The following is an 18,704-nucleotide window of genomic DNA, read 5'->3' on the forward strand; positions in this document are numbered from 1 at the left end:
TCATTTACCAGTATAGTTATTGTGATTGCGACACCTTGCCATAAACGAGTTGGGGGGACTGCTGCACACATACCCAGATATAATACAGAAAGTGTGTTACTGGCAGAACTTCAAGATAAAAAAAAAATAGCTTGAAATAAATAAACTAAGAAATTGCAAACTGAAACATATTTCATTTTTGGTTTTGGGTTTAGATACGCTTTAAGGTGGGTTACTTTGACTCCCAAACATATTTTAAAAAGTGAACAATCTCTTTAAGTGCCCAACTTGCGACTAACTCACAGAACGTTAGCAATATTCACGCCGGCAATGGAAAACCTTGTCACAGCTTGATAAGTTGGGAAAATGCCCAATTTTCGATGTTTTATGTAGAGGGGGACAGCAAGTCATGGATTGCATATGCAAATGCTCTCATTATTCTGCAACTAAGGAGATATATTTTGCTGGAACCTGAACTGCACACTTTATACCAACATTATTACACAGTAGTCTATAAATCACCCAACATTTACAACATACAACAAGTTTTTTTTTATCTTTTCCCTGCTGGAGGGACCAAACGCACCAGGTAAATCATCTCTTACATTGCCACGTACACTTCCTAATTGCTCTCCAAAGTCCTTTCCTGTCTAACCCTGCAATTGGCCACCCAAAAGTTCTGCCGCAGATAATTCAATTATTCTAGAAAATGATTTTGGGCATTAAGATGCACAAAGTTCAGTTTCTCCCTGTTTCTGTTACTATTACCAAAGCTATTGATAAGATGGCTAAATTTATTGCAGAATAATTCTGCAGGAACAAAGATAAAAGGTTCCTGAATAAAATATGAGTTGAAAGCTGTAAATTGTAGCAATGCATATCATTTCATTCAAATGTAGGAAGCAATTACCATCTGCTATATTCATCAGTTCCCTCCTTTATGACTTAATTATATGTTTAATGCTATCAGATCAAGCAAAGGGCACAATAGATGAATGAGTGAGAGAATAGGAGAGATTCGGCAGCAAGACAAAAGGTGGATGAAAAGGAACCTGAAAACAGAATTGATTCCATTTGTTGGGAGAGAAGTTAATTTAAATAGTATATTCTATCATCTCCCATGCTTTGCTGAGATAATATAAATCACATGTTTGCGAATTTGCTTCATACAATTTTAACAAAAGCATTTAAGTTTCTGAAAACCGAAGGTCTGGGGCTTTTGATTTATTTATGGAATAGGTAACATTTACAAAGAAAGAGCAGTGACTGACAAGTAAAGCATTCAAATGATTATTAAGCAGGAATTTTCCAGGGTACTAAGTGACGACAAAGACCATCGGACTAACTGCCCTTATGGTGGCACTTTAACCACTTTGTGACCTGGTACTTTCAAGCTGATCACAATAAAACTGAATTCCCACTGCAGACTAGTAGATGAAATTGGAAATGGTTGCCAGAAGTGGCTTGAGGTGAACGGCCTGAGGAATCAGAGTGAATGTGAGTAGTAAGGTTTACTAACTGGACAACAGTGTTTTGCAGATAAAACATTGCGAGCATGATTGAAAGGACCTATGTAGCAAATCCTGACTTATGGAACTGTGAGTGATAGTGTGGGGCTTTATTATATAAAATTTTTAAGTTTTACTTCCATACTTCTGAGGAAAACCAAAGTAGGAATTTGCTTTGTGCTAAAAACTACTTTTTTGAGTTTAATAAACAACCCTGTTTTGGACTGAACAGCTGTTTCTAAGTGACGCACTGCTCCCGGTTGGCCAAATATTACACTATGTATATATAACTATATATATATATATATATATATATACATAGTGTAATATTTGGGAACTGAGATCTGTGTGAACCGAGATCAGTGGCAATCAATTGAAAAATGTATATATATAGATAGGAGTGTTCAGGGCTAGTGAGTTTTTGGCATTATTCATCTCCGTTTTACCTGGGAAATAAAGGTTCTAGATAAGGCTCCTGATATTTCTTATGCTGCAGATTTACATGTTTTTATAATGGATCTAGGCCCAAAGTTTGTTGTAACAAATGGTTGAAACACACTCCATTCATTTTCCATGTCAGGATTCCGAAATGGCTGTGCAGCACCTGCCAAATCACAATGAAACTGAATTCCCACTGTAGACTAGTAGATGAAATTGGAACTGGTTGCCAGAAGTGGTTGGAGGTGAACGGCCTGAGGAATCTGAGTGAATGTGAGTAGTAAGGTGTACTAACCAGACAACAGTGTTTTACAGTTAAAACATTGGCAGCATGATTGAAAGGACCCCTGTAGCAAATCCTGACTTATGGAACTGTGAGTGACGGTGTGGGGCTAAATTATTTCAAACTTTTAAGTTTTACTTCCATACTTCTGAGGAAAACCAAAGTATGAATTTGCTTTGTGCTGAAAACTACTTTTTTGAGTTCAATAAACAACCCTGTTTTGGACTGAACAGCTGTTTCTAAGTGATGCACTGCTCCCGGTTGTCCAAATATTACACTATGTATATATATCTATATATAGATAGATATATATACATTGTATAATATTTGGGAACTGAGATCAGTGTAAACCAAGATCAGTGCCAATCAATTGAAAAACTTATATATATAGATAGGAGTGTTCAGAGTTAGTGAGTTTTTGGCATTATTCATCTCCGTTTTACCTGGGAAATAAAGGTTCTGGATAAGGCTCTTAATATTTCTTATACTGCAGATTTACAGGTTTTTATAATGGATCTAGGCCCAAAGTTTGTTGTAACAAATGGTTGAAACACACTCCTTTCATTTTCCATGTGACCATGAGACCTGAGAGGGCAGTATGATGGGCAGACGCGATCTGACAACTGAAAAAGGTGTTTTTGTAGCAAAAACATAAAAAACTCTCATGAAGAATGTAAATATAGGCAAGTCCCATCATGAAAATCACATATAGCATTTATTATGTTATTATAACAACAAAAAGTGGAGTGTAAGCTCACAAAAGAAAGGCCAATCCCCTAATGTTTCTGTCTTTGCTGCAATAGTTCTATGTAAGAATGTAATGTTACAGTTGCATATTATTTTCTTGTTTATGTATGTATTTTTTTTTACCTATAACAATATGCATTCCTGCTGTAAACTTTCATACGTCCATTTGCCCAGAATTTATGTGTTTCACATTTTAATGTGTGACCCAACATTTGCTCCTAATTCATTGGATTCAATTTGTTAATTAAATCCAATGTAAAAAAAAAACGACAGAATTTTGAATAAAAGTCAGGTGATTCCTGGGTGATAACATTATTAACTATTGTCCTTGATGTCTTGTGACCCACTATTATCTACTATGTACAGATGAGGATGAGGATACTATATAAGTAAAATAACAATTGATAATGATTATAATAAATTAATATCATGAAGTTGTTTTTAAACTATTTAACTAATCGTTAAAAAAAGATGAAAAGAAAAGGCCTGGAACGTTGCCATGTAGGTTGTACACTACCCCAGTTCTGACCCCAATCTCATAACCTGCCACTGCTATCTGCCTTCTAAACCTCTATAGGAGCCTTTGTGAGGCCAGCCTCCTTCTCTGTAACTCTAAATTAGCTAGTACCCTTTTATACTGGAGGAGGAGGTAGGGTCTTTAAAAGCTTTACCAGCATGGCAGCCCATCTTTTCCCCCAGTCAGCACCTATCTGGGATGCTACAACTCAGGAATGAAACCAGAGGCAGAATTGTGCCATAACAGCGGCTTATTCTGCGGCCCACTTTCCTCATCCAACAACAGACAATGGTTTATCATTTATCCTACACACCCATAATGTGCTTAGCAATGCCCTAGAACAAAACATTTGTAAAAACCATTAGCTGGCCCAGGCTGCTAACTAACTTTCCCTGGAGGTATAAAAAAAGGATTGGTCCTGGTAAAACGTCTATGTACAGATTGGATCACCAACAAGTTATATTTGACTGACATAGTTTTACAACAAGAACCTAGCTCTAACAAATCTGTCTCAACTAAATTTGCCTCCTGTCCTTACATTCTGTTCCAAATTGCATGTTCTGTAACTTGGCAGGTGTACATTGATGCCGAAAATGTGTTTGATCACCTGGCCTTTAACAATATCCACCCTACAACATGCATAAATTAAAGGACAATTCCTCCAAGCAAACTCAATGCCTATTTATGACAATCAGTCTCTGGTACATCACTGGAGTTTTTGAAAAAATACTAAACTTGGAACTAATATGATATTTCCACTATGTTCAATTAATAATGCACAACAGAATTGTTTTCTTCCTATGTTTCCTCCTGCCATGAAGGTCTTGGTTCAAGCACTTCTTGTTATAGGGTAACAATTGTCAATAAGCTGTACTCCTGCAATGGCCACCCTGTGATATGTATTGAGTGAGTGTGCATGAGTCTGCATGCAGACACACATTGTGCATTCACGGTGCACCAGTGTTGCTATCAGGGAGCCCATCCTAAGCAATGTGCAATGGGCACTGGTATGGGTGCACATAGACAGCAGGATATTAACAGCACTGAGATGCAAAGAAAGATGGTGTAACATAAATTTATAGATGTTACACAATCCACGGGTGCAATTTTGAAATTTAAATGTGCCCTACATTTGTAATTCTTAACTTCAGGCAGATATAAATGACAAAAGTTCTTTCAACTCTGTATTCAACGCATTTTTTACATTTCAAGTAGTGTAAGTGTACCTGGGCGTGACTTACTGTATATTTCATTGAAGTCACTGTACAGGAAAATAAAGGGAGGCCTGAGCAGCAAAAGTAGCCAATCAGTTGGGCTGCAGTGCGAACTGCATGTTAATAGTAGAAAAGTGAAAAGCGGTAGAGAAAAGCTTTATAGTTTTTAGCTTCTGCTTTTACTATCTGATCACAGGTTGGAGGTACAAAGAAGAACTGTTGAGTGCTAAATAATTGCAGCAGAATAAAATCTAAGGTGTCCGGGTATGGATGTGTTGTGTTCCAGAACTGTCTAGATCTAAGAACTAAATGGACAGGAATTGTGCTCCCCTTTGTGCATTTCATCTGTGTATTTTGTTGTTTCCCTTGGGTTGAGCTCTTAGGCTATGTACTGTGGTTGGCAGGGAAGTAGTTAATTTATAAAAAAACACTATCCATTCCTGGCAACGGAACAAAGGTTCACAAGTTGACAGCTACATTACCTAAAGGCCAGAACTGCACTCCAAAGTAAGTTTGTAACTAGGGCTAATTAGTAGAGAGGTTGCCTTTTAAGTCAGTCAGTTTTTAAACTTGTCCTCGGGACTAAGGAGGATTTCTACCCATAATAAAAATAAAATGTTCATTATATTTCTGTCACCGGCAGAGTAGAAGGAGGGCAAATAGATTAATTTTTTCCTGACAGGTACTGAGTGCATCTGCAGATGAACTTGTACATTGCAGTCCCTCCTTGGATGTGTCACAAATGTTCTCTGTACTACTCTGAAAAGTTTGGTGACACCTGGAACAATCTGCAGAAGGTTTCCAACCAGTTTTAGTAACCGGGACTTGTCAGTGACAACAGCCGATGTAGGAAAACGGATTCCATGTTTGTGTTCTTGCTTGTCTACCAACATATACTCTTCAATGTTACCCAAATGTATTGAATAGTGATGAGGGGCCAGGGGTCACTTTAGAGGTTCACAGCTTGAACTGTTTGAGACATTTGCATTCAGATTCCCAACAGACCGGCGAATGTTAAGGGTGGTAGAGACCCGTAATGGCAAACTGGCAATGCAAAAGTTCCTGGCTATGTACATATGCAACTACAGGCCAATAGGAAAGGACAGTGTTTAAGTGGGCAATGTTTCCATTGGCTGGTGATTGTTAAGGTGGTAGCTCTTCTAATAGTCACTAGCCAATTAGGATGCTCTCCATTATTTGCCCATGCAGCAGGCTCAATCGGAGCTTGTTCTAAGGTTCATCAAATGGGTTCATCTATAACAACATCAAAGAACACTTGCTAAACCTGTTCTAAATGGAACCCATGTGTTGTTCAGCCACCAATTATATTGAACTAATAGGAACAGCTGATATTTCCACTTTTCCTGGAGCAAAAAGCAACAAGCGATGACCCTTATACAATAAATCACACTTTCCTACAAAGTTGCTGCCTTCTTTTTACAAAATGCTGCCTAAATCTGCTTTAAGAGGAAGACGATTTGATGCAGGGGCATCTTTAAACAGCAGTGATCATGTGTCAGAGTGGCTAGATCAGTGTTTCTCAATGTTCTTAACAAGGGGGAACCCTTGAAATAACTTTCAAGTCTTTTGGAACCTATACTATAATTACAGTATCCACAGCCTATAGTACATTAGCCATGTTGTCAGTGGGAAGAATGTCCCCCTTACAGATATCTGTATCCTCTCTTATCTTTGCCAGGACTGTTGCTTGTGCTTCAACCATCTTTCATATACGTGCACTTGACTAAAAACATATATAGATATTTTTTTTAAATTACATATATTGTTCTTTTTTTAAATTTGTAACAGAGGATTATGATGATGTATAGCAGTGGGGCTATAGACGGCAACATAAACTTCACAGAAGGACTGGCCCTTCATTGCTTTATTTAAAACTAAAAAATAGTTTAGCTGTTCTTTACCATTCACTGAAACATTCCCTGGTGGAGAATCTTCCAGGTCTATGTGTTTTCTTGGCAGTAATGGATTCTCCATCAGGGAATGTTTCTGTGAATGTCAGATTCACTGCTTTATAAATGGGGTCCTTTAATTCTGCCTTTTTGTAATTTCTAAGTATTCTATTTATCTCTAAAGCAAACCAAATCAGTAACTTCAGTGCCACTTTAAATCAGTCACCCACTAGCAATAACTTTTATAGAGTCAAGAGCTATCAACATTGTGTCTAGACACTAATTAATAAAAAACTGATGTACTCAGAGTGTTTATTATTAGATGATAACTAATTAATGCAACTCTCTCCGTATTCTGTACATGTAAATAAGTATATCTAAAGGCCAAACTTTTTTGGGTAGAGTAGGAAAAGTTCAAACCCCAATCATTTTATCATGTGTGCCCATTTAGGACAGCAACAGAAGTATCAGCTTTCAGTGGCCTAAAGAATAACAGGATAAAAAAAATACAACAAAATATTTTTGAGATAAAGTTTAGCTTTGTTCCTTGAACTGTTTTAGGTAATGGAGTCTTCTGAGATGATGGACATGCTCAGCACAAACCACACAGCTCACCTCATAATACATTGGACATTGAAAAGTAGTGGAGACATTTCATTCCGTTCAGCAGAAAATCAATGTGTACTAGCTGTTTGGCAAATATATTGATTAGCTAAAACCTTAAAACCACCGACCAGTGAACTAAATACCATTAGTTATCTGTTTCAATGACATCTGTCAAGGGTTGGGGTATATTAGGCCACAAGTTAACACTTTGTTGTTGAAGGCGGTTTGTTAAGAAAAATGGCCAAGAGTAAGGACCTGAGAGACTCTGACATGGACCAAATTGTGATATCTAGACAACTTGGGTAAAGTATCACCAAAACATTTAGACCATTAGGTCCAATCCTACAGAACAACTGTACCACAAACTACTTGAAAACTTAAAGCTGGCCATAAGCTGGCAGCTTGTTTGAGAACCCAAGCTGGACCCTGTCCAAAACCACCTACAATGACCACATTAACATCAGAACTGGACTTCAAAGAAACTGAAGAAGAAGGTGAACTTGTCTCATAAATTACATTTTCTTTTTGATCACCTGGATAGACATGGTATTTATCTGGAGAGAAAATGGTACCAGTGTTACTTTGGAGATCTCCTGTTCAAGTCTTATCACCACAGGACACCATCAAAGGTCAACTTGTAGAGTCCATGTCTTCACGGGTCAGACCTGTTTTGGTAGCACTACACAATATTAGCAGGTGGTTGTAATGGACCTAATTTATTAAAGCTCTCAAAGGGTGGAGAGGATACACTTTCATCAGCAAAGCTTGGTGAACCAGAAAACCCGGAATGGTTTTCTTCAAAATCATTTGCTATCAAATGTTTTAAATACTGGACCAGATCCATTCCAGGTTTTCTGGATCACCCAGCTTAACTGGTGAAAGCTTTAATAAATCAGGTCCATTTTTTTGGCAGATTGGCGTCTGTTTTCATTGCCAGCACCAGTATGACCCGCCACAATCCTGCTGACTTGTTCCGCATTTTTCATGTCAAAATATTACTTTAACTGCAACTGTTTCCTTGGTGCTCCTCGTAGTGCTGTCTATTAATTTATGCTCTTACGAGCCTAACATTTTTGCAGACATCTGTTTTGCACATCATTAATGGGCCATTTTCGACATTCTGTTCTCTCAGCACGTGATTCGGTGACATTTTTCAGGGGTTTGATCGCACATATTTGCAGATGTATTCAGTAAAGGTATAGAAAACAGATTAGAACATTGATACTAATTTGTCTCATTTAATCTCACCAAATGTCAATGCGATGTGCTACGGAAATATGTTATCCCGTCAAACAAACAAACCTCAGGCAAAAAATATTACCTCCCCATCTATTTGGAATCTGAGGGATTTTTCATTTATAAATAAAAAGGGAGATTTTATATTGCGTTCTTCAGTGTTAGTATGATATAGGATGATATAAGAATGAACATATGGATAGTACTTCTGACAATGTTTTTTGATGCTTATACTTATGCCTTCATGTCCTAGTAATAACCACAATCTTTTATTTCGCCATACAATTGTCACAGGCACAGGACGGGGAAAGAAAATATCCCTCATTGGATTTGAATTATTTTTCATTCATTTTTAGATAAATTAGGTTTTAAAGTAAACTTTTTCTGAAAAACAATGTCTGGCATTGCTATCATAGTTATCAAATGTTTCAAAAATTTCAAGAACAATTATGCAGATGAAGGAATGTTGGGAAAGCTCTGAAAACATTAAATGTAAATTTCATCTAAAACAATCAGACAACCAGCATTTTATTAATGAGATCACGTATTTGGCATCCTTTATACTCCATCATTTCGATTTTCCTTTAAAGCAGAAAAATAGTTTTGAAATAAAAGCCACAGGATCTTATTGCAGGGGCAGGTAATGCCCCTTCTGCGATAAACATACTTGCTTGGACTACTGTATACTGAGCTGGTCATGCACAGCTCAATGTAAGACGTCAGGATGTGCTTGATATCCTGGGAACCCCCATAGTTCTAGGACCTAATGAACTTAGGAACACATACACCAGAAGTACATCATTCCAAAGAATCAACACCGAAAGATGAGCAGGAGAAGATTCCACTGTCAGTAATAGAGTGAGGACAGGTGAGTGTTAAAATTACAATCAGGCAGAATGGAGAATGGACATTGCCCAGGCAGGACATATTTAGTGAATGGCAGTCATGGTCTTGAGCCTAGGGCAAAAAGCTGACAGGCTTCATTTAAATATGTTGTTCTGGTTGAGTCATGTCAGCTCCGAAGACATGTGGGTAAATCCAGAAGTGGAAGATTTCATTTTGTAAATGAGAGATGGCTTGTGTTTGGTGGACTTAACGTTCAAGAGGCAGCTTTGCATTGTGCGTCCTAGTTTAATGACAAGGGACAAGATCCAGACAAATGTTCCAACCCTTCTCACCCTACTTATAATGTATGACTGCAAATAACCCATTGGAGAGATTGTCCTCTGTTCCAGTCCTTGTGACACAAGTAATTGGAATCTTCTAAATAAATACAGATGGTGATACAAATCTCAAAAAATCTGTAAGTTAGTAAAACAACAAGGTGAAAGTTATTCTGTGATCATTTAAAAATTCATATCCATATTTAGAAAAAAGCTCAATCTTGATTATTTTTTAAATAAATATGTAAAATTGAAAATACTAACAATCAACATAATTTTTGCATGTGTTTGGTCTGATGGCTACTCCATAGTACATACAGGAAAGAAAATGCAGGGTCTGAATGAGGGAAAAAAAGTCAGAAAAAGAAAACCAATGCAACCCCAATGAAAACTGGTAAGCAGCAATAAATTCAGTTTTGTTCTTGAGTTTCGTTATGCTTTAAGCAGTTATGTTGATGTTCATTCCTGTAAGCAAGGTTAATTCAGTTATAATACGTTGACCATGATTATTAACCTTCAAGAATGTCATGAATCTCAGTGCTGCACATTTTTACATTTTTTGAATTGAGGAATCTGACGATTATTAAAAAAATAAAAATGACTTCTCCAAAAATGAATTAGTGTCTGGCAAAGTTTAAAACTTGTGGGAAAGAGCAGACCTCAAGGACAAGTTCTGAACTGGAAGTTGTAGAATTTAAACTAAAGATTTGGAAAAAAAGATTTTAATGGAAAATGATGAGAATGATATAGAACAATATATATTGTGTTATATTACTGGGTTATGTTCATGGCAACGGGATGCTTACAGGGCAGATTAGAAACAGCAGACTCCAAAAGTCCAAAATAGCAGCATTTTTTTTTTTTAGCCAGGTGTTACAGCACACTCCACAGCTTCACAACAAAAATAACAAAGCCCTGGCTGGGCTTCTGGCTACTTCACTTAGGTGCCCTCTCTTACTAACACATCCAATATATTAGTACTGTTCCACTCACAGTTTTGTAGTATTGTTTGGCAGGTGGCTTTCCTGGACCTGGCTTTCTCTCAGCTTCGAACATTTTTGCTCTCTCTCAGCCTGGAACACTCTGACTCTCTCTTCAGCATGGAACCCTCTGGCTCTCTCTCTTCAGCCTGTAACCCTCTGGCTCTCTCTCAGTCTGGAACCCTCTCTGGCTCTCTCAGCCTGGAATGCACTCTTGCTCTCTCAGCCTGGAATCCACTCTTGCTCTCTCTCAGCCTGGAACTCTATCTGGCTCTCTCCCAGCCTGGCACCCTCTCTGGCTCTCTCTCAGCCTGGAACCCTCTCTGGCTCTCTCTTAGCCTGTAATCCACTCTGGCTCTCTCTCAGCCTCTTGCTGATCACACTCCAGCCTTCAAAACACTGGCTGATCATTCCCCTCTCTTGCACCTTAGTGCAGGTGGATATAATCCAAATCAGGATTGGGTTGGACCAAGGAACCCACCATTTGACTCCCTTGACCGGCTCCAGGGCCCTAAAGAACCTGGTTTCTTCCTAAAACCTATACATCAATTAACACTTTCATTTCCCTAGAGCCTTTAATGCACTTTCCCTGCCATTTCGGAGACACTCTGTCACAGTATATATATATATATATATATATATATATATATATATATATATATAAAATAGTAGAACCCCAGTTATACGGAACTCTGGAAATAACTGGAAAACTCACATAACCGGCACCCAACAGGTCCACTTTCTTGATTACTCCTGCAGCCCTAGCAGAGCTGTGGCATGTGTTCTCCATCCAAGGACACATACCACAGCTCGAGTAGGGCTGCAGGTGCAATCAGGAAAGCAGAGCAGAACTCCGCTGATTGCTCTGCCCCGTGATTGGCTGAGAAAAGGGAAACTCTGATGATGGCTCAAGCGGCCCTTTTCTCCGTCATTCAGCACTAGAGGTGTTTAGGGACAAGTCTCCCCATTCAAGTATAGGCTGAATGGCTGAGAAACCTGTTTCAGAGTGACCTCAATTAACTGGAAACTACACTTATCCGGAATCATTCCCCGTAGGTGTGGGATATCCAAGGTTCTAATGTGTCATTACAATAAGTTAATGCAAAGTCACAATATTTATTTCTTTTCCATTAATCCATTAATTTTTTTGCCAAGAACTTGTATTTGTGATAGGAGAATCAGATCGCTCCCTAATGTCTTCTCCAGCACATCCCAAAGATTCCCAATGGAGTTAAGGTCTGGACACTGTGGTGGCAAACCCATGTGTGTTTTGTGCATCAGGAAATGAAACCAGAAAATGTCTCATGCACTATTCTTTTACAATTTGAGCCTGATAAATCCTGCATTGTCATCTTGGAATATGTCAGTGCCATTATTGAGGAAAAAAAGTAAGTGCTGGAAAAACCTGGTCATTCAGTATATTTAGGTAGTCAGGTGAGCTCATTTTTTGGAGGACATAATGTTGATGAGCCTACACCTAACCAATTGAGGCATCCCCAGATCATACCACTGCCTCTACAGACACCCCAGATCATAATACTGCCCCTACAGACACCCTAGGTCATAACACTGCCCTTACAGACACCCCAGGTCATAACACTGCCCTTACAGACACGCCACATCATAACACTGCCCCTACAAACACCGCAAATCATAATACTGCCCCTACAGACACCCTAGATCATAACACTGCCCCTACAGACACCCTGGATCATAACACTGCCTCTACAGACACCACAGATCAAAATACTGCCCCTACAGACACCGCAGGTCATAATATTGCCCCTACAGACACCACAGATCATTATACTGCCCCTACTTACACACCAGATCATAACACTGCCCCTACAGACACCGCAGGTCATAATATTGCCCCTACAAAAAAATGCAGATCATAATACTGCCCCTACAGACACACTAGATCAGAACACTGCAAGCAGTATTTGTATATATATATATATATATATATTTATATTTACTGATGAAATGTCAAATTAGAGGATAACTATGTTAGTTTTGGATCCATTTTATTTACACATATACAGGACAGGGCTGATTCAAGGGACAAAGGCTATTCTCTCATTAGTAAAGCTCAATACAACTATTTGTGACACTCTTTTGCTGATGTACCACCAGTATACCATCCAAGTATACTGGGCAGCTTGGCTTGCTGATAATTGTGAAAATCATATTATAGGCACGTAAAACAAAATATATCATTCCTTTGCTTTCCCTTGTTTCTCCTCCATGCCCTACATGCAGGAGGTCTTAGCATTGCCAAAATTGCATGGCAAACTGCTGCTTGCCCTCAGGCATCATTTTCATCAGAAGAAGGTCTCCTATGCAGTGTCATGGAACTTAGGGGACCAAAGCCACAGAACAGGGGAGTTACTGTTTAGCTATATATTAAATCACATCCCCCACAAAAATGCCTTTGATGTTTGATATCTTAATCAATTTAATAAAGTCCAACTAAAGCTAAAACTATATTTTGGATAGAGCAGTCAAGCGTTGGAGCTTTTGTCATTGCTGTCCAGATCCCTACTAGGGAGACATACTCAAAATTTCTCTTTGGACAAATAATACAAATCTCTCAAACAGAGACACAGAAAATGTTTTAGTGGAGTAGGAAAGGAGTACATCAGACAATGTCTGGATTGGTGTCCCCAGGACTGATCTATTGGAATAGAAACCACCTAGGTGCCACTGACCTGGAGGGTGCCTGTTGTACTGTCAAGACTCTATAGCAGTAATATTGTTGTATTTCCTAACTTATAAAAGAAATATATCAATGCACCTCTGTAGATTTCTGTAGAGTTTAGAATGTGACCTGGTATGGGGCTTTTGCGGTCCCTGTACAACAGAGCTGAAGTATGAAAGGAAGTAGCAATACAAGGAACCAGTTCATGTGCATAAAGGATACGAGGAGAAATCAAAGCGCGATGCTAGTTTTGCTTTGTAGCTACTCCCTTCAGGGTGGTTTGGAGAAATCCAGGGCAACCTGGGCTCAGGTAAAGTTAGTAGACAGTAGATGATGGATGATCAGACTGAGGACATCTAGCTGCGGAACTATGAAAATACAGGCAAATCTCTAAACTGAAGCTAAAAACTGGAATAAAATCCTGTGTTTTATCTTTTAATAGCTTTTAATTTAGCTGGAATTCTGCTTTACCAAAGACCATTACAATACAACCAGTCATTTAGAGGAAAACCCCCAAAGTAGCTCAGGAGTTGCGGGTTAATTCTCCCCCAGCAAACACAACACAGAGATCGGGAATGTGGAGTGGTGCCAGAAATGAGGAACACCGTTATCAAGAATTAATAAGCCTACGGAACAGGTCAGTAAAGTCACATAAAGGACACATTTATATTGTAAAGGACATTTCTATTAGTGCCAGTTAAATGTTTTATTAAAGACATTTGGTCTGTTAAGAAATGTTTGACTCATTATGAAATGTTGAAAAGGGCGCCATTTGATTCATTTATTTTTTACAGAAATAAATCTGTTGTGAAAGAGGACAATTTGTTGTACTATTAGCATAATACACAGTTAATTACCACATTACATCCATTATTTGTGCCTTTACAGGCGAGCAGAGATGTACGATTCCGGTGGGCTCCCTCGCAGTGTGTGGGAGAGTGTGAGGGTTATATATTTATGTGTGTATGCTTTATTATACAGCACACCTCAATGTCCTCTGTCTGAGAATTCACAGAGATAAAGCTTGATGAAACAGACGGAGCAATCAATGGAAGCTAAGGTGTGCCGGGGCTGGGAAAATTCTGAGCTACAAATAGGGACGGGAAGAGTAAGGCAAAACTGATTTAGCCAAAAGCTACTGATTTTGGAAAACTCTTAATTTTGCCTTTTGAACTGCCTATTTGATATATATTATTAATATTATTATTATTAAATATTATTATTATGCAGTTTTTATAAAGCATCAACATCTTACACAGAGTAAGTACAATAAATAGTACAGTACAGTACAATAAATAAGGGTTGCAAATGAAAAACAGATACAAAAAATGACACAGGAATAGAAGAGGCCCCTACCCAGAGGAAATTACAATGCAACAGAGTTTTATATATAAAATATATATATATTTTTTCTTTACTTTAAGGAAGTGAGGTTTTCATTTATTTGTATATTTAGGGTTTTTTTATTTTAAAATGTATTGGGTGTAAATTTGTCTCGATTCAACTTTTTCTATTTGAATCTAATATGAAAAATGTATACATTTTGGGTAAAAACTGGGTGAGTCTTGGATGAAACATTTTTACATTGATCCCTTATGCTATGTATACATACATTCTAGATTTGTGTTTCTCATGTTTTTTTTATGGAATCCTAAGGTTCCTCCAGAGGTTGCGGGGGGTTCCTTGAGCAATGAACAATTTGTGCCTCTCAGGTTAGTTTAAGTGGCACCAATGGTCTTTTTGGCTATCTGTAAGGGTGACATTCTTCCCAAAGGCCAGCAATTTCTAACCACCACACTAATGTACTGTGAGTTGTATAGTAAATATATCAGGGGTTCCCTGAGACCTGAAAGTTATTTCGAGGGCTACCCCATGTTGGAAAGTTTGGCTGGTTCAGCTTTTCAGCTTCAGGCCACATGTTTTAGATCATCTTCTTACTCCATACACTGGGGGCAGCACTCAGTTGGGGGGTTGTTATTAGGGGTGGCTGCAGTGACCCCTACAATCTGAATTGAACTTCCTCTACTGATAGACAGATTTATTGACTGATAGGAAAGCTCTCTTAATGAAAAGATCAGGGCTTCATAAATACAACTTCAGTTTCTGCTATTTCCAGTTCCACCAAACATTTTGACTTGTGACACTGAGCTGAGCACTGACACTGAGCAAAAAGCCTCCCCCCACAGCACACACAGTGATCAGACTGCAGCATTGTAACTTTGTAGCAACTTACAAGGCTGAATCATCCAGGATTGATGTACACAATTAGTTTTAAATATATTGAAATGTCACATGTTCTATAGATTTCGGTTGACTTCTGAGGATGTGGACTTGGTTCTGAGAAACGCGTCGAGAATGTACAATTGTAAAGTAATTGGCAATGGAAGTACAATTGTAATGCAACCGAGTTATGTTTTAAAATAATTTAAAATGTTTTTTATTTTGCTGTTGTATAATAAATCTTGTTGATTTTAATTGATCAGTTGATGATTAATGCCTTAAAATCCTGTTAATGATTCAATTTTGTGATGTTTAAAATGATATTTAACTTGGTATGTGGATTTGATAATTGGTATGAGGATATAGGGGAATGTTATAATATTTTGTATTGCAGAAGCTGACCCATGTCAGACATTTGTGACCATAACCACAGCAGGAATAAATAACGGTATCGTATCTGAGCCAACATCTCAGTGCAAGTAGAGGCTGACCCTGGATGATGCCTTAAGAAAGTTGGTGACATCCTTCTGGAGAGTAAAGCAAAGAAATCAAGGTAAAGGGTTCAGTGGTGATCCCTATGGGAGTTCATTATAGCTCTATGCACATTATATAGCCAGCATGCATTTAGCAGGAACAAGTAAATCCGGGTCTTCTAGAAGCCATTTTCATACCTGGACTATGTCTGCTGCTCTAAAAGGGATATTTATGAAAATCCAGCGACTCTGGGAATTTATTAACTGAGACTCTATTTTTTACAGACTGTTCTCCATCCATTGTTAATGCAGCAGAGCGGGCTCAGATTTCATCTCGTTAATTCATGTTCAGGCACAGATAAAGCTGTTGTGAGCCAGACTTTGATTTGCTTTGACAAGTTTACAGTCCGGGGTGGTGTGACAACATAAGAGGATTAAATAAAACTTGGGGGTTGGTGACTACATCTGCATTTAGCTGGCTGTCACATGACATCAATCCTAATCTATGTGTCTGCATTCACTTTTATTTCTGATTCACCTGGTAAAGTGAAAATTCACATTGCTTAGTGAATAAAAAAAATCAAAAACTCCATTTATAAACTTTTTTTTACCTATCATTTTCCTAAATTTCACACACTTTAAAATTTGAATTCCATACCTATTTTGTAATTGAATCCAACGTGATAAATGCGTTAATTTTAGGTAAAAATTGGATGAATCTTAAAAATGCTTATAAATAGATCCCATAGAGATCACCACTAGGAATGCCTATTTGTACACATGAACATTTAAAGCATATCTAATGCCAAATTTTTATTTTTATTTTTTTGGTAGGAAAGATTTAGAAGTCCTTTAATGTTCTTTTTAATGTTTTCATATCTGTTACTCCATTATGAAGATTCACTCTTAAAGTGAAGAAAATCCTAATCATTCATTTGTCACCAGATAAAGGAATAAATGGAGACATTGCATTGAAAACTTAGTTTACAAATGTTCAATGGTAGACAGATGGAAGTTTTATAATTTCAAACATTTTTATTGTTTTTTTTACAACATATTTGGTAAGTAAATTAGTGAAAGTCACATAACAACAAGTAATTCCAACAAACAAGGAGTGGAATTTTTATGAATTCATATATTCAATTTAAATACCATACAAAACCCAGATTATAACAACATGGAAGTTTTAACAAATTTTTGGTATATTGAAAACAAAAATATAGAATACTTTAAAAAACAGGATCTATTTCACTGGAGGAATGGAGCTGGCATTGCACACTTGATGGTGATGGTCATGAGCACACCTTCACCCTGATATCATTTAGATAAGTGTATGCAATGTGACATTTATTTCCATCCAGAGTTGCATTTATTTTTTACCGGGATCTTGTATTGTTGATGGGAGAGTTGGACTGATGTGTGAAGTCTTCCCCAGCATATCCCAAACACTGCCGCCACAGGTATCCCAGATCACAACACTGGCCCCATAGGCACCCCAGATCATAACACTGCCCCCACAGGCTTGGGGAATTTTATTTGGCCAAGCAGTGTATACAATCCTTTCCTTCACCTACAAATATAATTGCAAAGTGACAGCTGGCACATGATTGGCTGCTATGAGTAATACAGATACATTTCAAAGTTTAAACAGGAAATTCCACTTTTGTGTACACATTACATGATATTGCTGTTTACATTATTTTAGGCTTTATTTTACATTAAAAAAAACTTTTTGCATTTGTGTTTTTTGTATTGTATTTTTTAAATTTATATTTCAATTTATAAAAAATGTTTCATTTTTCAATGTTTCATTAAACTTTCTAAAGTTGCTTGTTTTGGCTTTCATGGAAGCGTTGTAACAATACAAGTCAGGTTGGGTATCTATCCCCCCTAGCCCACTGCTTTTCTCAGAAGAAGTCAAATTATAGGCAAAACCAGCAAAAATTAGATTACATTTTGGCCAAACTCCCCCATGATGCCGAGGCTGCAGCTTTTCCCATTGTAACACTGACACTGATCATTGGATTGTAGTATGGATAGAGCCAGGGCATATTTTGCAGTAGAGCAAAAAAAGTGATCCCCTAGGGCTCCCACCTTCTCCAGGGCCACAAATGACAGAATAGCAAGTATGTGGGGGGCCCCATTTTGTCCCTGGGTGGAGCATTTCAATTAGCAAACAGTTTTCAAAAGGCAATGGCAAATTGAGTGTATTACAAATAATAAAATTACCCGTAATTAAAATTCATAATCAAAGCAAAGTGAACAAAAAAAAACATTAGGATAGGTAAAATTCTCATTACAACTGATAAACATATGGCAAGCTTCAAAGAGAACCTACAGTATATAGGTCTAGTATTACATTGACGTAAATGCTTTATCTTCCTTGTGCTGCAGCTTCCAGCGTCACCTTCCTTCCTGTATCCTGCTCATTGGACTACTAATGCTCTCTCAGCCTAGAAGAATAACACTTAAAGCCCAGCTTTGGGCTATTGATTTTAAATGACCTACCTGCAAAACTCACCTTTAGGTCCAAGCTTTTTCCTGCAGTACCTTATGTTTACCAAAAGATGTCCTCAGCCATATGGTTTTTATTGACACCTATCACCTGGAAATGGAAAACTCAGGATAGACTATGAGTCCCAGCTGTCATAACTCCGCCCCCTAAGCATGACACCCTGCATTGCCAACTCATCCATGCAAAGGATGGCATTAGTTATCAGCACTGTTTT

This window comes from Pyxicephalus adspersus, chromosome 7 (assembly GCF_032062135.1).
Source record: "Pyxicephalus adspersus chromosome 7, UCB_Pads_2.0, whole genome shotgun sequence".
Taxonomy (NCBI): Eukaryota; Metazoa; Chordata; class Amphibia; order Anura; family Pyxicephalidae; genus Pyxicephalus; species Pyxicephalus adspersus.